This window comes from Ptychodera flava, chromosome 12 (genome assembly GCF_041260155.1).
Source record: "Ptychodera flava strain L36383 chromosome 12, AS_Pfla_20210202, whole genome shotgun sequence".
Lineage (NCBI taxonomy): Eukaryota > Metazoa > Hemichordata > Enteropneusta > Ptychoderidae > Ptychodera > Ptychodera flava.
In genome coordinates, this window is record NC_091939.1 from 12,429,534 (window position 1) to 12,451,853 (window position 22,320).

General features: G+C 37.8%; 1 protein-coding gene across 4 annotated transcripts in view; it reads left to right on the forward strand.

The window, feature by feature from the left end:
* LOC139145026 (uncharacterized) overlaps positions 1-22,320 on the forward strand; it is a 37,020-nt gene that overhangs the window by 2,205 nt on the left and 12,495 nt on the right. Inside the window, exons 2-10 of one of the 4 annotated variants that reach the window (XR_011554887.1) lie at positions 10,870-10,964; positions 12,465-12,887; positions 14,641-14,667; positions 14,999-15,025; positions 15,523-15,549; positions 17,422-17,481; positions 17,667-18,119; positions 18,823-20,567; positions 21,286-21,965. The gene's annotated coding sequence lies outside the window, so the exon portion shown is untranslated. Of the gene's footprint in view, positions 1-6,426; positions 6,525-10,869; positions 10,965-12,464; positions 12,888-14,640; positions 14,668-14,998; positions 15,026-15,522; positions 15,550-17,421; positions 17,482-17,666; positions 18,120-18,822; positions 20,568-21,285; positions 21,966-22,320 lie in introns of those variants that run through there. The other 3 variants (XR_011554889.1, XR_011554888.1, XM_070715927.1) reach the window with 3 other exon arrangements.

A 22,320-nucleotide genomic window follows, 5' to 3' on the forward strand; every position in this document is an offset into this window, starting at 1 on the left:
CTTCTCTGAAAGTTTCAGCGTCCTACCCGTAAGGTGATGTTTTTAGGATGACTCACGTTGAAAAGATACAAATAAAACACCGGCCCAGCCTTGCTTTTCACATTTTAAAGAATTGGCGTGCATTCACCAAAATTAAGGGAAACTGTACGGCTATTGTGTCGGTCGCAATTACCTGGGTAATCGCGGTTACCCATTACTCTAGGCCCACATCGAAGGGATATTTTCTGGTCCATCGGGTGTTCTCTGATGTTTTTATTGTTTTGCCAGTCCAACCCTACGGTGCATTATGTACTTCCATAGCGAGAAGGGATGTGGTATCTAAAACCACACATCAAGGTATACAATCACTTTGAACACCTTACTGTATACATTGACATATTGAACCATCAGTCGGGTCACTTCTATTCCCTCGTTGCACTTCCGAAGGTCCTGATATTGAAAGTCGACAGTTGAAAGTGATTATGTCATGGGTGATTTGCCGGGGCTGAAGCATTGAGCATGAAAAGTGAATCTCGTCGACGGTGATCGGTCAATTTCCGAAACTCAGCAGGGGAGGGAGAGAGAGAGAGAGAGAGAGAGAGAGAGAGAGAGAGAGAGAGAGAGAGGGGGGTAACATCGGCAGAGGTTTAGAAAGAGTCAAAGTTTGATTTATACCGATGACGGGTCAAGTAAAAGTCCTTTTTAGAAAAATACAGCGGAAAAATTTGGCACGTTTACACGTTTTCAATTAAGAGGAGAATTTTGGCAACAGGGTGAAACATATCCCACAGTCGACTTTTTCTGAAACGTATCTGAGAAATATCATTGGTAAAACATCACGGAGTGAGGCATATCTCTCCACCAGTCACTCGAGCAAAAAGTAACGTCTAGCACTAACACAACTAACCGTCAAGTCTATTTTGTCGATTGATCAATTAAAAAGTTTGGAGAAAGTTACAACGGTTCGTACAGGTCTGAAGGCAAACAATCGCAGAGTCCGGATATCCATGGCAACGGCGCGTAGATAGCTGAAAGGGCTTAATGAAGCAGAAGGCGATAGATGAGGCGGGTAACAAAAAATCATTTTTGTCAAAGACGCTGAAAAAAACTTGTGTACACACAGACAAAATAACTTCACTCAACTTACGCATCAGTAAGTCGGTATTGATTTCAAGAACACGTCGTGTTCAAACGTTGCCATTTTTACTGTGGTATTAAGGTGTTTTCTTATACCGTATACTTTTCACTGCAATGTGGAACAGTTTTGGCTAATAGTACGCGTAATGATACAACGTGATTATCGTGTGGTCAGGCAGACAAATGCTGCCTGAAATTTTTTTTCTCCAGTGACAAAACTGACAGAAAGATCGAGACCGTAGTTCGCCCTTGACCCTACGCCCGGAGAGTATTTCAATAAAGAGTATCTTTTCATAAGATCCGAAAACGCACCTACAGATGTGAATTTAATTGACACAAGAGTAGCACATAGACCGATTATATCTACTCCTTCATCTGCTACAACTTGTAAATGTTTTCTGAGTATTTTTATCCTGTTCGTAAAATAGAGTTTCTTGTTCGTCCCCCCGCTACAAAAAATCATGTGCATTGTGTTCACAGTTTGTGTATGCGTGTTCATCTTGATGTGTTTACAACTGAACTTTAATCTGAAGCAGAATTCATCTGTCAACAAAAGCACTGCATGTTGTATAAAGTGCATTGTGTCTGCAAGACTAATACTGTGTATTTCGACATAAATTAGGGAGAAGGTGAAGAGAATGCACTTGTTTTCTCGAACAAAAGTAACGAAAGCACAGACACAGATTATAGCCATTGTAAAGTACAGCGGGCAGATTAAAGGGCATGCCTGTAATGGGCTCTGATCAGTCCATGATATAGTTGCAGTAGCCACTTTCATCTGGCCTGTAATATATATTCCAGTAAATTTTGGAGCTGCATCATGTAGATCTATCATTAATTTGCAATCTTATTTGTTTCTTGCTTTACGGTAGTATGCGCCTCGAAAGTAAAAGAGTGAAACTTTCGCTCAAATTTTCCTTAAGGAATTTTTTAACCATTCATTTTCAAAATCAAGAATAAAAATTGGGGGTCAACGTGCAAATTTTTGAACTGGAGAAACAAATTACCCAAGATATACCTATATTTGAAATTCAAAATGGCCGCCATTTCGGTGTTAACTCTGTGGATAATAAAAATTTCGATTTTCAAAAAACTAAGACGGTGAGAGTTTTTCTCATTCAAAGATCTTCAAAATAAACTCACAAAAGTGGTAGATCAGAAAAGCATTGAAAAAGTTTGAGAGTCCAAGTATCTGTCACCGGGGCGCATTCTACCTTAAACCTGTTCACCCCTAATTCCCTGTAAACAGGTCCACAGTCATAATTGATAACAATTGGTTTTGGCCACATTACGGTGGTGAAAGGGTTAATTATTTCATGGGCCGTAGGTCTGAAACATTGACGGTGGAGAACTTTTTTCCAGTCTTGAATTTGGGGGACCGATACAAGGTCTGTAAATTCATGGGAGTTTTTACAGAGACGTGGAAATTATGTTGTTACATTATGAAAGACACCACGTCACATATCCGTGTGCACAGAACTATATACACAGTCATGAGTCACGTAAAACACGTACCGTAGCATGAAATTCTCACACTGCCACTCACCTGGGCCCGGTGCGCAGCACTCTACCACAGACATGAGTCACGGCCCTGTAGACCAGTCTCACAGCTGTGTAACAGTGGAATGCATGGTCTGTGACAAGACTCAATTTTCTTGCTGTGTAGACTTTTTGCAGGTCTGTGAACGAGTCAGAGTATCTGGGCAGGAAGAAAGTGTAAGATCGGCAAGGTCCCTAGATTGACCGTCAAAATAGTGGCTCCCAACTTTTCAAATTTTTGTTTGATAAGAAGACGCTTTGCACCGCTGCAAACGTTGAAGCTGCAACCATTCAATTACTCAATGATCCGTAGGCGTTTATTCGATTTATGTGTTCTGTGGTTGGTACGGAACCACTGTGCTGACTTAAATAAAGGGTAGGGTACAGTCTTTTCAGGCAGAGTTAATATGAAGTTTTCCGCTCGAAGTGAACGGCGTCTACCCGGGTCTTCTACCGCACCGAGTTTTGACGACACAAAGACATCTTTACATCTTGTACTCGCCAAACTGCAAGTTGTGAGTGATAGCGAGTGTGGCTCCCCAGTCGCCCGAGGTATATACACGGTGTTAGGAGCGTACGTCGTCTGCCTTCGGGCATTTTTAATCAAAAGAGGCATGGCACTTTTTAAAAACAACAACCGTGAAATCAAATGTAAATGTGTCGTCTTCGTCACTTTTCGATCATTGTGTTTAAAAAGCTCATTCCCTTAAGCGGTTTGACCTTAAAGTAAAGAAACGCCCCTATACAATATTTTGGCGAGCGTTCGGCGCAAAAACTGACACCGTCATTTTTTTCCTATTTCTGTTTGTGTTCATCTTCGGAATGCAGCCAGGCTAAAACTTTATTTTTTCGCGTGTAAAAGTAGCAACGCCCGCATTATTACTCTAGGGGGAGTTACCAGCATTCTTCTACACTGTAACGTATTGTATCTGTCACTTTGGTTAAATGAAATTGGGTCTCTTCTAAACAATGTCAAACTTTTGACTATTACAAATATAGATAAAAATGCTCTATAAGTCCTATTCATAAGTGATCTATTCATCATAAAAGTTATTTCCAATCAATAATTTCTGCTCTGTTTGCTGCTGGTTTTATCTCCGCCTAAGTATGATATAAAATGATTTCGGAAATTCGTTAAAACGAACGTAAGATTGTGAGTGTCGCCGTCTTCCCATGCCATTCAAATGTGATTTTGGTTCATCAATGGACGCCACATCTTGCTAATAAGAAGAATTCATTTCTGGTCCTTTTCTTCCAGAATTGAGCCTATTTCCACAGCACAATAGAAACCATTTTAGATTCCATGGTTCAGTGGAGCTGTCCAGTATGACATAAGCGTCTCTGGAGTGAACGTTTTCAAGAAAACGTTGAAGCATTTCTCCATGAAAAATCACGAAAAACAATGCGTACAAATGTGTGCTTTGAAAAAGAACCTAGTATTTGAAATCAATGTTAATTGAAAATGCATTAAAGAATGAAATGAAATTCTGTATGTTAAATATATTTTTAAAAGATAACTTGTATCTTCACGACAACGAGAGAGATGCAAATCTGTAAATGATGTTTATTTGAATCCTTTTAAAATACGAAACAACAGCGAACGAGCTGTAATCACTCAGGTTATGACAGTACTTCAATTGATTTCAGGTAGAGTGCGCCTCAGGGTGAACAACACCAGTCATGCCTATGTATAGTTTACACACGTACGGACTGGGTTGACGCGCTGAATTCTGCTTTTTTGTCCAAATACTTTGTGGAGTAGAACAATAAACTTAAGTTGACACTAAAACCAAAAATGGTAATGCAAATAATCAAATTTATAGGTACTGGCATTTTCATTGCACTGCAACTCACCATTGATCCACCATGCTTCAGTCCTACTACTACGGCGAGTTTCGTGCAATTTGCCAAGTTTTACAGCGATGACCCCTTTTAATTGTCCCCTTTCCTTCTCGACGGTTACTTATCCATATAAACCAAAAGGCGGGAAAGTAGTCTTTTTGACGCTCTGACGTTTTAGCATTGTCGAAACATTGCAGGAGAAATATAAGCTTATATTTGGTCAAACTCTGATTATAGTCTGCACCCGTTTACTACCGTAATGTCATGACTTCAAAGATTTCCTGTAAGAAAAACAATACATCTCTTCATAAGTCAAGTTCGTAAAAAATTCTAATCGGAGTTTATTCAGAATTCGTCGTCTTCATTTCGCCTAAACAGTAAAGTCATGCAAACTAATATGTAATTCAGTTTCTAAAATCGGTCAGTAAGTAGTTATAAATTTTGATGATTCTTTAAGCTTAAGCTATTTTTAAATGTCAACAAATAATCTACTCCCTAAAGCATGTTGAGATAAACAGTCTTTAACTTGTCAACTCAGCCTGTACGTTTGTTAGCTACGATGTTATTGCTGATAAGAAAATTCTGATGCGGATAATGATTCAAATATAAAAAATAACAGTGCAGTTTACATTTACAGACAGTGTTTGCAAGCAACGTACATATACATGTAGTTGTGTATCAACATGTTTTAGGGACTCTAGCAAGAACTTTCAATCAACATTAAGGTAGAACGCGCCTCGGGGACAGATATTCGGACTCTCAAACTTTTACAATTCTCTTCTGATATACCACATGTGGGGGTTCATTTTAAAGCTCTTGGTGTAAGAAAACTTTTCACCGGCTTAGTTTTTCGAAATTCGAAAATTTTATTTTTCGTCATAGAAGTAACATAGGGATGGCGGCCATTTTGAATTTTGAATATCGGTAAATCTTGGGTTATTCGTTTCTCTAGTACCAAAATTTGCACGATGACCCCGATTTTTATTCTTGATTTTGAAAGATTGGTTGAAAGATTCCTTAAGGAAAGTTTGAGCGAAAGTTAACGTCTTTCACTTTCGAGACGCATTCTACCTTAAGAACGAAAATTGTGGAAAAATCGTCAAAAGTTACAGCTACTGGCCCTTGAATTGAAAGGGTTGATACAAACTAAGGTATTTGCACTCTGACTCAAATGCTAAGTGCCTCTATTCAAAGTTGATAATACTTTTGCCACACTATTTTGTGAATTGTCCAGTCGATAGTAGATATGTCATTGGGTTTATCTATTAATTGATCTATATTATTTATCTTTTATTTATATATTTATTTACTTTTGGTCAAGTTTCGTACATCTGTAAAGCTTGTCAGACGCACAGAGAAAATGCGGCGCCACGAAGTCAGAAAACAATTTGTCCGTAATGTGTGAATATTATAGATTGCAAATAAAATGTTGAACATTGCAGAAAGTTTGCAAAGCTTTGTTAACTAGGGAGAAGGGTGTCAACGACCTCGTGTTCCAGCGTGGATGTATTGGATGGGGTCAATCTTTAATACATACTTGGTTATGCGTTTGTGCAGGTTTGCAGTGAAAATATTTGATCATCCCCTTCCCGCCATTTTGTCAGGCTCGTTGGCAAGGAAGCTAAAGTAAAACCAAATAAAGACTAAGTGTTTCGTCAAATTTTGCAGGAAATTCATTGAACAAATGCGATTTGTTTTGAGTTAGTAAAACACAACACTTTGTTTTCAACGCGATGCCCAAATTCCAGTGACGTCACAAAGTACAAGACCCTTTTGTCCCGCTGTTAGCGCAGGAAGGCTATGTTTACTTACGTGATTTGATATATAGGCTGTGTCCTCATTTGACAGCTAAACAAGTGGCTTCTGCATCCTGTCTACTTATTTGCTTGCAGTATCAGTTTTCCATGATTGTTATGTATGTGAAGAGAGAATTTCGCCATTAATTGTCGGAGTGCACAAGCTTAACATGCGCCGAACGCGGGCTTAAAGGCCAGGACACGGCATTCAGTGTTCACTTTGACTAATACGTAAGTATGAAAGGAAAACTTAAGGCCAAACTGATTTAAAATGTGTACTTTTAGATCTCATGAATGTTACTAGGCCACTCTTATTGCGTTCCTTTTCTCTATGAAAGCCTTGGTCACGTTTCTGACTTTTAAGTCACAACTTGAGAGCCGTTTACTTCACACATTATTGCCATTTAAGATATAATTCACCTCGGGGACAGATATTCAGACTCAATTTTTTACAATTCTTTTCTGGTCTACCGCTTGTTGAAGCTCATTTTAAAGTAAAGTAATTAATTTTGGAGTAATTAAAGTTTGTTTTCAGCGTTATAGTTTTGTTCAAATCGAAAATTTAACTTTTCCCCGTAGAGTTGATACTGTGGTGACGGACATTCTGAATTTCACATAACATCGGTAAATATTAGGTATGTGTTCTTCAGTACCAAATTTGACCTGTGACCCCAGGTTTTTACTCTTGTATATAATTTTGTAAGAGAATGGTTGAAAGTTTCCTTCAGAAAAATTTGAGCAAAAGTTTACTTATTTCAGCTTCAAGGCGCTTAGAGCCTTAATTTTACCGATTTTGTGGCGATGGAACCAAACACGACGTGCTAATTTTGAGCCTTATCAAGCGACGACAAAGTAATTTAGTTACGATAACACAGCTCCAGAAAAAATTATGTAACTTCCCTAAAGCTTGTCATGTCGCATATCGAGCCATCTGGTATACTTTCAATATTCAAAGTTTGGAAAGTCTGGAACCATCCTGGACAGGTGAAAAGCCTTTTACATAGTGCTCCAATTGCTTTTGAAGGCCAGCTCAGTGAAGACAGTTTAAGAAAATGCTGAGACAACTGAGATTAAAACAAACATAAAATATATAAATTTCCAATGATGGTTTTTTCAAGGCGTGCAAGTCCTTCTACGTCGGACTCTTCTTGTTCATAAACTTCAATCCAATTAAATGTATCGGCCTGCGGTCTTGATATTTTAAAGTTTGTCCAGACTTCATATTCTAGAAGAGCCCCAGCATTCCGGCTTTATCGGTCGCTTTGATCAAAAACAAATCTTCTCACCTAAAACAGACGTCTTTCCTTTTTACGGATTAAAAGGTGAAGTGTGCATTCTCCCGCGAGGAACATCCTGAGTTCGGCCAGACTCATTCAAAAAAATGCATGTGTTTTTAGGAAGTATAAATGATTATAAAATCACTGCAGTGTGTAATATTTGAATCCCCACGGCTTCGAAAAGATAATCTACACTAGATCATATATTGCTTCGACTTCAGCACGGTGCATTCGCCAAGATTTTGCAGTGGACTGTTTCGAAATCGCAGAAACAAAAATTCAAATAACTTTGGATAAAATTATAATAACACGATATGCTGGGGTTTTTTTTCTATGAAACGACTTAAATCAACGTCTAATCCTGTCTTTCGGCATTTGAATGACCCCGTGTTAAGAAAGTAGGGCACATGCTCAGCGTTTAAATAGAATCTGAATTTAATTTCATAAGATTGCCCTAGGCCTGTACACACAAACAGACAGTACGGCGTTGCCGCACCTCTACTGACGTGCAAAACGTCATGCAAGTCGTTTACTTTTCCAACAGCACAATTGGCCAGTTTCAATGCAAATGGACCAAAACCATACACTGCCTCAGTTTATATTGGCTAAACGTGCCGTGGTTCGAGGGATTTGATAAATGCTTATTTATACTGAGTCTCCGCTGGGAGTGCCGTTAGTTTACTTTAGTGTCTAATGTGATCGGCCGGCCTCTTGTTCCCACGCACCTGGTGAAACTGTGTTCTTGATCCCCTGGCCCCGTCTCTGTGCCTCTTTGAATATTTTATTGCTAGGATACGCGTGCAGCAAGGTCGGTGTACGGTCTTTGAGAACTGGAAGCCTTTGTCGATATTGCGAAACACATTGAAATCGCATTGTTGTCTAATGAAGAGACTGTCACAATTTTACTATACAACCACGCCCGCGCTTTCAATCGTAGGCGATCTTTACGATGAAGTCATAACCATAGATTTACGTGTTAACGTCGCACCATACGCTTTTATTCATGGAAAGTACATCTTCGAAAAGATCTAGGGTAAAGTATCTTTTCAATGGTTGTTGTCTGTCTATTTACTCTTTACCCTGTGAAGGCAATAAATCAGTGTATTTGCCAGAAGGCCTGGCCAGCCAAAGCACTTTTCCGATAAAACTGGGGCACACGTTGGTGTTCGCTGAATGAAGAATGTGAAAATATATCAAGTTTGCATCAACATTGTGCGAAAAATCATTAAAAATAGCAAACTGCGAATTAGGAACGTTTGACAGATGGTAATTTTCGAGGCTTTTTTCCCTTAAGACAGCATCTTGCTCCATGTATTAGCAAAGAGAGTTTTGCATCACCAGATAATTCCTCTCATATGAGAAACAGTTCCTAAACTTATTTCAATGTATGTTCCTCTTAAAGTTCCATGTCACCCAATAGTCATAACGGTCACCTTGAGTTTTAATATTGGTAAGAGTTTGCAGCAATCTAGATTTAATTGTACGCTGCAATCTGATGCTTCGGTCGACTGAACGCAACAGGTCTTTCAAATGGCAGTAAAACTCAGTATAATGGTCATTGGTAAGTAAATAACCTTTGACCTTGAATCTATGGACCGTGGTCCAACTTCGTCGGCTAAGCCGCTGTCAGTTGTGATGCACTTGTGTACCCTATTGTGTTGACAACGAGAAGGGGGCCTCTCGTTTTAATCGACGCACTCGGTAGCTTTGTGTTGAATCAACTTAGTGTTGAATGGAGGCTATTGTGCGGTGGCCTGTGATCTGGACAGGATGGTGTTATTTATAATGACAAAATAGCTCGGACTTACAGACGTCTGCTGTATACTCACTGTTCACTATAATAACGCATTCTTGTGACCGGCATGCCAGTAGTTTATTAGGTGTGTACCCGACATAAATACCCGGCAGTTTAACCTTATCTGGCCAGGCGCACAACTGCTCATACAAATTCACCAAGTGGTACATTGGTGAGAAAAGCAAAGGAGTTCATCATAAACGCCAGAGCAGAGGACAAAGTAAGCACCCAACAGAATTTTACAAGCAAAGTTACATATTCAAACCTTTAATGAATAAGTTAAAATACACCAAAATTATCATTTTGACTATGTAAAACAACTGTTCAAACGATTATTCATTTGATGATGGTTTTAACACCATCCCGCGACGAGACAAACAGACTGCTCAACGTGTAAAGGCCAGCGAACTCCTGTCACATATATATCTTATCCTGAAGAATCGTATTCTGATATATTTAGAATGGCTTTTGATAGAAAGTGAATTTCAAGATTTATGAATTTTTCAATTGAATATTTCATTACTTCTTTACGTGGCAATGCTGACCGAACTCTCACGAGGTCCGGATATCTTACCAGATTTCGTTGTTTTTGAAGCTGTATTATATTGTATAATTGAAATAGCAAAAATGTAATTAGATATAAGAAGGAGGAAATAATTTGACCGAAATCTTAGCAGGTCTGAATCACAATTTGAAGAGTTTAAGTATCAATTTGTACGATATCACGTCTGTCACATATAAAACCAAATGAGCTAATATTCATTGAATATGCAAATTAGCTGCTACTCAGCCAAAAGCCGACTCACAATTTCCTATCAGAGAGAAATATCACCACGAGGATTCGTCAAAATGCGAATTACGAGCTCATTCACAAGCCAAACCTTGTCGCTTCTTATTAGCTTGCTATCAAAAAGTTGCATGCTGATTTGCATGATTTTGGCTCGGTATCTTATAGATGTTTTCCGGATTTTAAGCGTTACTTTAGTATACAACCCATTTATTGATAAACATTGATCTACAAGGTATCTCTAATAATAGCTATCAAAAGTTACAAATAGTTCTGTGATCTATATGTTTTCCGATGAAAAAATTCTCGAATATCTCAATTCTTAAACGCAATCAGTCTTGCGTTTTAAGAAACTTGGCTCTGCACATTTTTCGTTATCATGGCAACATATCTGTTAGCGAGCGTCCGATGGACACCATATGCGTGACACGGAAGACACACACACACACACACACACACACACACACACACACACACACCAAGGCACATAGTTTTTGCGTTCGGCAAACAGTGTCCAGTAAACTACACGAAAGTCTGATTTGCAAATGAAACACAAAATTTGTCTGTTCGGGTTGATAACTACGGCGAAAGAGTGGTCAAATTTGCAGATTACAGCAGTCATATCTTAGGCCTTTGGATTTTTGAAGGTATCACGTTGTGTTAATGGCACCAAAGATTAAGGTAAAAGGTTAATGAATCCTTGTTTTTGTTCAACAGGATAATGGTCCTCGGTTACAGTCATGGAGTGAAATTCCTGCTGTCGTGTTATATCATCAACTCCTTCTTTCTTTTTGCATCGCCATGTACCGGACGTGAGTATCAATTTATTTTTTGAATTTTCCTTATCCATAGAATTGTTCAAACTCGTCTTTCCCATGTCTACATGGTTACTTTTGTTTTCATTTTGACCACGGAACTATCATTGCGCTGGTTTTCTGTCCGCAAGATTGCATTTTAACTTTTGTGCATGCGTGTTGTATTGTCCTTTCTTTTGCTTGCATGTGTGTTAATGTGTGTTGTTAACGTAAAATTGCTGTTTCTTACAAGTTCAGAGAACAAGTTCTGAAAAAACACCCCGACATATAACTAAACTGCTCAAGTGACAAACAATTTATGTTATATAGACCCCCAAGAATGCCTATTTGCGAATTCAGGATAACACCACAGGTATAATAATAAACACAGCACACGGATTTGAGGATTCTCTCGCGAATTGGTCCGTTCCCCGTCTGTGGCGTATGAAACAGCAAAATATATTTAAATAAAAAGTTTCTTTCCAAATTCTTCTACCAAAAAACAAAACTAGTATTTGTTCATCTCTTTTCACAATAGTTTCTGTTCTATATTTGCACAGCGTTGCTACCATAACGTTTGCTTCCAGGATTACGTCACTTTAAGGTAGAATGCGCATTTGGGACAGCCACTCGGGCTCTCAAACTTTTACGGTACTTTTTGGTCCGCCAGTTGTGGGGATTCAGTTTTCAGCTCACGGAGTAAATCGAGGTTACACATGCCTAGTTTTGCAAAAAATAAAAAATTTAAAAGTTCCCAATAAAATTAACACAGCGATGAAGGTTATTTTGAATTTCAAGTGTCGGTCAATCGGGAACGTTTTTTCTCTGGTACCAAATTTTGCCCAATGACACCTGATTTTTATTCTTGATTTCGAAAGAGAATGATTTAAAGTTTCCTCACAGAAAATTTGCAGCAAAGGTTTAAAGCCCTAATAGCTGCGAATTTTATGCATTATTTTCATGATTTTATTTTCAAATCAAAGTTGTTTTGTGTAAATGTGCTAACTAAAGGACATGTATAGAAGTATCACTGCTCGCTGATTTGAACTATGCGTACGTGTCCCCTCCCCAACGGAAAAGTACAAAAAATGCATGATCGTAAAGGCAACAAGCATGGTGCCATTTACTTGAATGCACAACACACAATGGCCGACATTTTGTTGTTGTAATCTTTATTTTCTCTGTCACATGTTAATTTTTGAAAATGGTGGGAAATCTAAAATGATGTTAAAACGTTTCAATTTACATGCCACTTTCGACACTTATGACAGTGTTATACACTTTTTCAGTCTTTAATGGGTCTTATTTAAAGAAAACTCTTGGGAAAACTAAAGATTTTGAGATCGGTTCATTAAACATTTGCAGCTGTTCGGGCTATAAGTCTTTAAATTTCGAGACGCGATCTACCTTAAAGCAAGATTGTACGATTTTCCTTTCATAAGATGTTTTCGCAGTCCTTACTGTGTTTTGTTTGAGCACGTTTTCTTAATCACTCGGTATTGTTTTACTGTCCAATAGCTCCAAACTGTTTCACTGTCACCAACGTGCAGCTTACAATTACCTCCGGTTGGACGAACGATTTTAACCTCGGACAGATGGTGGACGTTCATCTCGATGTTACTTTCGATGTGCTCGGCACAGACAACCAATATATCACCGTACCCGCCGAGACCATACTGAACATCTATCTAGCTGCAGATAACGCTGGCTCCAGCCCCTTCCCAAGCTCCGATTTGACGGGAACGACAATCACCCAATATTTGACTTTTGATACGACCCTGCGTACATTGAACATTGATGACGTCACAGTGACGATAGACCTTACGGCCCATGGCTCGTGCGACTTTTCACATGTCTGCTTCGATTTAAATCCAAAACCGGGCACATGGTCCGTACACGATAGCAGCACCAATGCGGGTTGTTTACCTGTCAACTGCATTTGTAAGTATACAATATATACGGCTTTTGGTAAATTGACATTTTACGCATTTTGCAACCATTTGGATTCATAATAGAAGAAAAAACAGTTACATTTATTTTGTTGTCTATCATGTTTTGTGTATTTGTGCGAAAGTGGTGATTAAAAATGCCTCCTATATGATTTCTCTTTTGTCATTTCACTCGTCGTAACAACTCCCTTAGATATGCTGGCTTTGCCAATGGCCAACGACATCAAACGGCCCCTGAGCGCTAAGCTTGGTGTGAACACAATTGAAGGTCATACTCCAATCAGAAATAGACAATACATATTGTAATACGGCGGTCCTAAAACAGAGTTCTACGGTGTTTTAATACCTTTTCAAAAGGAAATATGAACGAAAATAATCGTGTTGATCATGACAGTATCACTGTACAATCATCAACGTACTACATGCTGAGTCTTGCCGTAGTCGGTCCCTTGCTATACGACGCATCAAACATTATGCTATCGTTTTCCTTATAAAAGTTGAATGCGCCTCGAGCTCGGGACCATATCTTCGGACTCTCGCTGTTTTACTATACTTTTCTGTTCCGATCTACCACTTGTGTTGCGTCATTTTTGAGCTCTTGGAGTAAGTAAACGTTTCAAAATCACGTTTTTGTGATAATCGAAATGTAATTTTTCCCCGTAGTGTTAACTCAGGGTTGGCGGTCACTTTGAATTTCAAATATCAGTATATTTGAGTTGATTTCTTACCACTGGTCCCAAATTTGCATTTTGACGGCCGAAATTTTTTTTTGTACTTGAAACAGAATGGTTGAAAGTTTGTTTAGGAAAGTTAGAGAAAAATTTGAGTCATTTAGTCTGAAATCAGGATTGAAACCTCAGTCTTGTTCTACACTCGTTCATCGAATCTGATCACTGTAAGGCAGAATGCTCTCCTTTTGTCGATCACTCAAATTTTGACAATGTCCATTTGTTTTGCTCTTTGTGTTGACTCATTTCGAAGCCTTTGCGAATTAATAAAATTCATCGTCACATTTTCCCCCAAACATTTAATCAGGATATCGCAGCATTTTCAAAATTAAATATCGGTAACCTTTAGGTATTAATTTATGTCTCTAATCCAAAACATGCACGGTGGCGACTGCATTTTGTCCGTCACTGAGAAAGCGAATGTGTCCAAAAGGAAAGTTTGGGCCAATGATTACGACAGAATGATGCTCAAGATAAGGTGTTTGTCCGAGCAAGCGCCCTCAGTTGATCTCGTATTTAGGTTCTTCAGAATATCGTCATCATAAGCCTGTGCTCTTTCCATGAGGGGGTGTAAGTTAACGCATAGTTCAGGTCTTTCCTGCCCAGGAGAGGCGTCGCATGTTAACATCGCGCTTTCTATAATACATTCACTGTTTGAGAGGATTGGAGAGGGAGGTTGCCTGTCCAGATGCAAAGATAATATCAGAAGGTTGTTTAGTATGATCATTTGCAAGCAATAGTGCACAGTGAATTGTTCTTTTTATTCTATTGAATACCCAGTCTTTTTTTCTCAAAGTCTTCTTACAAGTGAAGTTAGCCCTTTGCCTTGCAAAATAGTCATACTCGGCGTGTTACGGCAGGCGTACACCAGCGCAGGTTCGATGTACACGTCTAAGTTATACAAAGGCGCGGTTCGGCACTTTGATGCGTGCATAGTGAAGTTTTCAGATAAGTGGCAGCTAAAAACATATTTTGATGCAACTTAATTCTTTGATAATTTGTTTCCTTTATTTCCAGCCCCGATAACCACTTCAGCCCCACAAGGTGAGTTTGGTCGCAATTCTGAAACACTCTGATTAGGTGAATCTCGTGTTGTGAACATGTTTATTTGTCATGCCAATAGCAAGCTTGCATGGCACCTATGACTACAGCGTATCTCACATGTATCTATTTTCTAATATACCAATGTAGGATACATAACTCACTCGTCTATGTAATATTAATTTCTCAAGCCATTTATCGTGGTAAATATTAGATCTCGTATGAGGTCTTTCCGACCCTTTTCCGATGTGCGTAGCACGGTTAGATACCTCGAGAGCTTCGTTGTGCAGAAATCTTCGGTTAAAAATTCAGTACACTTCTCATTTTTCTACAGCGCAAGTCACAACTACGTTACCCCAGGGTAAGTTTATTTATTTATTTATTTATTTATTTATTTATTTATTTATTTATTTATTTATTTATTTATTTATTTACTTACTTACTTACTTACTTACTTTCTTACCAACTATCTGCTTATTTATATACACCACTGTGCAAGTGCCAGCTTTTTCTTCGCAGATGGCTTGGTGGAATCTAATTGAATCTAATCGATTCGGATCTTATGTAGATTAATGTGATTAATTAATAAGTGAAATGAACGGTGGATTAAAATTTTGTCGGCATAACTGTTTAAAATTGAAATAAGTTTCAACCGTTCGCATGACATTTTTCTGGAAATACCAATATTTCGTCTTGGATTTGACTAAAAAGGATAAACTAAACCTTTCCGATCTGAAGAGACAGCAATGGCAACTTAACCGATAGTCTGTCCTTAACACAAAAGCGATTTAAATGAACAGGCAGAAACCATGTCTACCATGATCTTTCCAATTCACAATATTTCCTATTTCTCGACAGCCCAATCGACAGCGACGATGATACCTGGTAAGTCATTAACCTGGTCTTATATTTTGAATGCCTTCTTAAGTTGATAATGTTTTACAACATGCGCAGTTTATGTACATTAAAAGGTTTAGAGTGGATTTTAGAGTTACGTATATGAACGTCATATATGGCTGAATTCAACAGGATTTGGGTGCGTTCAGAGTCACATACTTAAACAGTCGGCGAGTCTGCTTGTATTCCCCTAATGCCAAATTTCCTGGTTGAAATCCATGAAATGTGTTCCTCATGAAATGTAAACTGGGAAAAAACGAAGACACTGGTAAGAATCTGAAACATCTGCAGAGAACAAAAGTATAGACGTCTATGCAGCGAAATCTGTCAGCTACCCGGTAACATTAGCGTCAGGTCCGTTTAAGGTAGAATGCATCTGCGGGACAGATATTCAGACGCTCGAAGTTTCACAACACTTTCCTGGTCTTCTGCTTGTATGGCCTGTTGGAATTTTTATCGTCTTGTTTTCTTGAAAATTGAAATATTAATTGTTTTTATACAGAGGCGACATAAGGAATAGGGGATATTTTTGTATTTCCGATATCGGCGAATTTTCAGTGACTTTCACTCTGATCCTGAGTTTATTCTTGTTTAACATGAAAGAGAATGGTTTAAAGTTTTCTGTGGGCATGGTTTAGCTTCGCCGTAAAACTCTTAGTTTTGAGGCGCATATTACTTTAAGTGATAAATAGTGTCATGTATTAATTAATTAATTTATTTATTTATTTACAGTGACAGACCGCATAATTAAATGTTTACAAATGTATTTTATAAATCATACTTTTTTATTTTCACTTGAACTTGTTACATGTGTGATTAGCACTTCTTAAACTTTAAAGGGAGGAGGGTTGTCCAGTTTACAACTGTGCAAATGGGTCCGTACAACATATCCCAACATCCCTTGTGCATATACAAAATTGTAAAATGGCGGCTGTACCCGAAACTGGTGACCGCGGCCGAAGCAGAACCATATTAAACAAAGAGACGCAATAAAAGTTTATTTGGCAAAGTCCTGAAATGATTAAAAAGCTACAAAACTGGTGAACTATGAACACGTATCAAATGTTGAATTTTACTTCACATTTGCACGACATTCATCGCTAATTTCTGGGAAGAGGCATTGTTTATGAACAAGAAAGTCGCGCAGCTGCAGACGGGACGACCCTCCCTTTAAATTAAAATTTTCATCTGAATTGCTTTGCTGGTAGTATTATATATCTACTTTGTTGAACAGTAAAATCTACAATAAATAAAAATCCATAATTTTTACATGTCTACTAAACATCCATAACGACTGAAAAATTTAAACTAGTGTTGATCAAAAACAGTAAAGATTATGCATATCGTGTGAAAACGTACTAGAACGAGATATACGTTTAGAGCAGTATTGACTTACAAACGGCTAGGGAGAGTCTACCAAAGCGCTGTCCATATGATATGCACAAAATCTCAGACGAAATGCAATGGTCTGACGAAATGCAGAAACTAATAAGGACATTCCAAGGAGGAACAGCAAGGATTTAGTGTATTTTTCGAGGTGCGAGTTCGGTTGCGGCTGTCCTTCTTTTACGATGTGGAGTCGATGATCAGAAATTCTTTTCGTAAAATAAAAGTTGAGTTTTGTTGTTGTTTATTTTAAATGATTGAATATTTGTATTCTTCATGGCCATCATGGTTAAGCAATTTTCGCATGTATATTAACCATACACGAAATGAAATTACTTGCACCGTAAGAAATTTCGATGAAGCGGTTCGCGATTGCGTGCCCTGAGCACTAGTCAATATTGAATGTGTGTGACTTTTAATCGTTACGTCATTTGATTACCGATCGGATGTATTTGATTTGTCTTTACACCGAAGATCCCCGGACTGAAAACACAGTAGTCTTATCGGCAGTGTCGATGTCGGAAATTTCCAAAGGTGAGACCCGTATCAAATTCAACGCAAGTCAAAAACTAACACTTCGAGGTTTATGTCCGTTTACATTATAACACAGCATGTGTGGCAAAGTAAGGTGCACTATGGGTCGTAAGGTTGGCAGGTACTTTTATGGTCTCTCTTTGCTTAAATATAACGGCGATTAAGTTATCTGTTTGTCATTGCAGCCTCCAATACCGGACAACCTAACGACGGCGTCGCATTAATCGTTGAGGACCTAACTATTCTTTACGACCGAGAAGACTTCTTGGACCCGAGCAATAAAGTGACATTCAATATCACGTTTTTCCTATCGATATACTCAATATCAAGTGTCGGCGTGCATGGAGACAGTAACTGGAAAGTGGAGTTGTATCTCTCGGAAATCGAGAATGGACAGCCGTTAAAAACGACGCCCGTTGAACTCACAGTGAAGCAGCTTGCGGCTGATCTCGCTCTAAACCAAATGCTCTCTTTCAATGTCGTCAAGGATTTCCCCTTGCCCACGACATCGAACTATACGTGTGTTGGGATTGTTTATTGCTGTGTCAAAGTTCAACCTCACCCCGATGCCGACTGGGTCCTGGACACGCAGTTTGCGAAGAATATACGATGCCGATTGGTGCACTGCCCTTCTGAAGGTACATGCGACTTACCTTTGTCTTTGAAAAAAAAGAGTTCATTTTATCTGGAAAGCTAGACGACAATATCGCAAAGTTTGAGGACTATGGATTTCAGTTAACATGGCTAGTGTGGACATACTGAACTGTGTCATGTGATGGGAGGTGTCTGAATTGAATGGTGTGGTGTCAACTTTTATGGCACAATATCAAAGTTAACTACAATAGTCTTTGCATGCATTGTAATCGGAAATTTTTTGACCTGTACGGAAGAAATATTGCGTAAAATCATTTCCTGGAAAACTCTCTCTCTCTCTTTTAGATGAAACTTTCGGTGCGTTTTCAAATATTTTTTGTTCTCGGTATAAAGTACAGTTTTATTGTTCTGCTCTGCGAATCACGTCGAAGTGTCCTGTGTCCAACTTGTCAACGCGTCTTTATGTGTGTAATAACAAACGCTACTGTTAACAAGTGAATTCTAGTCCGGACTAGAATTCTGCCATCAGTAACTGAATATTGTTCACAATACTTTGTATTTCAGCATACTACACAGACAAGAAAAAAAGGAAAAAGTACCTTTTTTCTTGACCAAAGTTTCGGAAATTGTTATCAAAGTTACAACGACATTGTCCCTTTAAGACAACGGTGTTAATCAAAATTTGTAGTAAATATGTTTTGGCTGAAATTGTAATGCATTTTTGTTGTCAAATATGCTTATTTGCAGGGACCTCTGTTACCCAAAGCATTGGTATTCTTACGTTACTGGTTTTGACTGTGCTGGAGGTGACCTAACCATAGGAAGTACGAAAAATTGGCGGGAATAAAAAGCCGAAAAGCAAATTAAAAACGCATCTTAGGAAATGGAGATTCGTACACGAGACATTTACAGGTTTCAAGCAAACATTCGGATATGCTTCCGAGTACAAAGGCAGGGTCAAAGTACGATACAGGTCGTAAAGTGATGTTAATGTTTCCGATGGAAATAATCCCACTGTGCCGTCCATTTGATTTATTTTATATTTAACATTTACACATGCATAACTTAAATATGTTGCGTCCATTTTATCGCCGGATCCTTTGAGTAATGAGTTTTTTATTTTCATGAAAGTGTTCGTCCATTTCAAATCTTTTTATCAATATTTCATGGAAAATAAAGAGCAATATAGCCTATCAGACATCTATTTAATGTTCATCATATTACTATGCCATGTTTCTCGCATTTTAATTGGTCGAGCTGAACCACGTGACTGACCACAAATACAGTAATGGTTGCCTACATGCCCGTGAATATGAATAATAGTATTAACACCAACAGTATCGTTAACATCGTGACTTTACAGCTAAAACGTAAATTGTGATTTCTACAAAGATGATAATCACAAAATAAAACCGAGCACTTGTAGGCCAAGTTTAGGCACTTTTGGATTTATCAAGTATGACCGAAGAAGATATACTAAATGTCTCTCGTTAAAAAGTGTTAAGGTTTCGTTTTTATGTCAGAGGAACCAATTCACATTTACACATGTTCCTGGATATTCGCTTAGCATTTCATTCGCTTGAAATCGATTATGGCAGTGAAGCGGTACAATTGTCCGTGTTTATGACCACTGGATGACCTTTCATCCTGATACTTGACTGATTTGTCCTCCATTTTGAGTGAACACTAGACCATATCACTGAATCCTGCACAGGACCGCCGCTGTCACAAACTTTCAATCAAAGTGAAAATTTTCTAGCGCCAAATGTTTTTAATACCGCAAATCACCAAACGTATCAGGATGCAAGGTTTACTGCTGTCAATGGTGTAGTCGAAATCAAGTACGATGATTTTTTGATGCCGTAGACTTTAAAGCCTCAATAGCTGCGAGTGTGTAATAAACCGATCTCAAAATATCCCCAGTTTTCCCAGTTTTCTTTAAATAAGACCCATTAAAAACTGAAAAAAGTGTATAACACTGTCATAAGTGTCGAAAGTGGTACGTAAATTCAAACGTTTTAACATTATTTTAGATTTCCTGCTTTTTTTCAAAAACTAATCATGTGGCGAAGAAAAAAAAATACAGCAACGAAATGTTGGCTATCGTGTATTATGCAATCAGTAAATGGCATCATGCTTGTTTCTTTTACGATCACGATATGTATATGCAGGAAATACTGCATGTTTTGTACTTTTCCGTGGGTCGCCATTTAATTAGTGCAGCACCTGTTTATATAGGCATGGACCAAATCAGTGAGCAGTGATATTTCTATACATGTCCTAGCACATTTACACGAACCAACTTTGGTTTGAAAATAAAATCAGGGAAAAAATGTATAAAATTCGCAGCTATTTGGGCTATAATGAGTCATGGTTTATCCACTTTGTGACGGATGCGGTACGGTTTTACTTAAAAGAAAGCACTCAGTTTGAATCCCTTTTTATAAACGATACATAGGAAGCTGGCGCATAAATGTGAGAGAAGAACTCAGGTATGTTAATGCATGGGCATAGGCTTACATACATGTAAATCAGTTTGAACATACTTTTTAATCAGACCTGGTCAGAAAATTGTGAAAATTGCCAAAAATATGTTTCGCATTTGATTAAGCTGAAATTATCATAATATATTACCCAAGCCAGGTCACGTGACCATAATCTGTTATTTTCCCGCCAAAATTGTATATGCAAATAACTGAATATTCCAACCGCTAAACATCAAAATATTTAAAATATCATGACCAATTAATGTAAAATGGGATGGGAACTTGTGTTAGAACTAGTGGCAGATGCAAATTATTGAATTTGAATATTATTTCTTCACAAAAACAACAAATACAATATTTTTGACGTTTTACATGAATATTTTGAATATCAGAAAGAAGTATAGATAGAGTTTCAAGAGTGCCATGTATTTTTGAAAGAATATGATAGATGTTGTTTCCAAAAGTGCAAAGAAAATCAAGAAAATTTAACGGTTTACGGTTGGAATATTAAAATTAATAAAGACGTAAATTTTGGCGGAAAATATCAGATTTGGTCACGTGACTCAACTCGTCAAGATTTAGGCAGACATTTTTTTAAAGAATTTAATAATTCCAATAATTGGGCCAAATATCAATCAAATCTGGTGGTTTTAAAGATAATTGATCATTTTCTTACTTTTGGGCTTGATGGGTACAAACACCATGCATTAACTTACTTGAGAAGTTGGAGTCTCGTCTTCGTGGCTGGATGGCGCTGTCGCAAGGTTGCGGTTGTCATGGCGCTACCAGCAAAACAAATACATATCTTTCGGTCTCGTGAATTTTATTTTATTTGATGTTCAATTTCAAAGTCATTGTATAAAACAGCTCTGGAGCAAATGCCTAGCAATCCATTTAGTTTCGAAATTTACAATTTTTACGATAAATTTGGTGTGTATGTTTACCGTGAACTTGAACAAGGGGGACTATACGTGGTGATTCCTCGTTCATTTTTTTATAAATTATGAAAATGAACTGCATTATCATTTATTGTTCGACTTTAATTTTTATTAAAGCCGCGCGTACAGAATTAATAATAATATAAAGCAAATATTTTACATTGTGTGATATTGTAAATCCTTTAATTCATATTTTTTCATATAGTATCTTTACTTTATATGGCTGGTTATCCAGAAACAAACTGAAATAAAGTAACTACACGAAACAAATTGAGTATTCATACCTGTCCATAGATCATCATCAATATAAAAATAAATTGGCATTGTTGCTATCCGGATGTCCCGAAAGTGTGCGACCACAGGGGAACCAGAAGTCTAGTTGTTCTGTTGTTGTTGTCGTTGTTGTTTGTGTTGTTTTTATTACTCGTGTTGTTGTTGTTGTTTACAAATAAATCTCAACGAACATAACTATTGTGTTGTTGTTGTTGTTTCAAACGTAATGTAGATCATGTTATAAGAAACACAAGTACGCTACCATTATTTGACCCCATGCAACTCTCTCCCAACGTACACTCTCTTCATATAATTTTACGAGGAGTGTACGTTGGGAAAGTGTTGTAACCTCCATAAATGTAATAATCTCCATAAATGTAACATCAACCATAATTGTAATAAAATGCACCCATAAATGTAATATCACCCATAAATGTAACAAAAATCAACCACAAATGTAATAAAAAGACCAACCACAATTGTAATAAATGGTAACCATAAATGTAATAAAAAAATCACCCATAAATGTAATACTTGTCAACCATAAA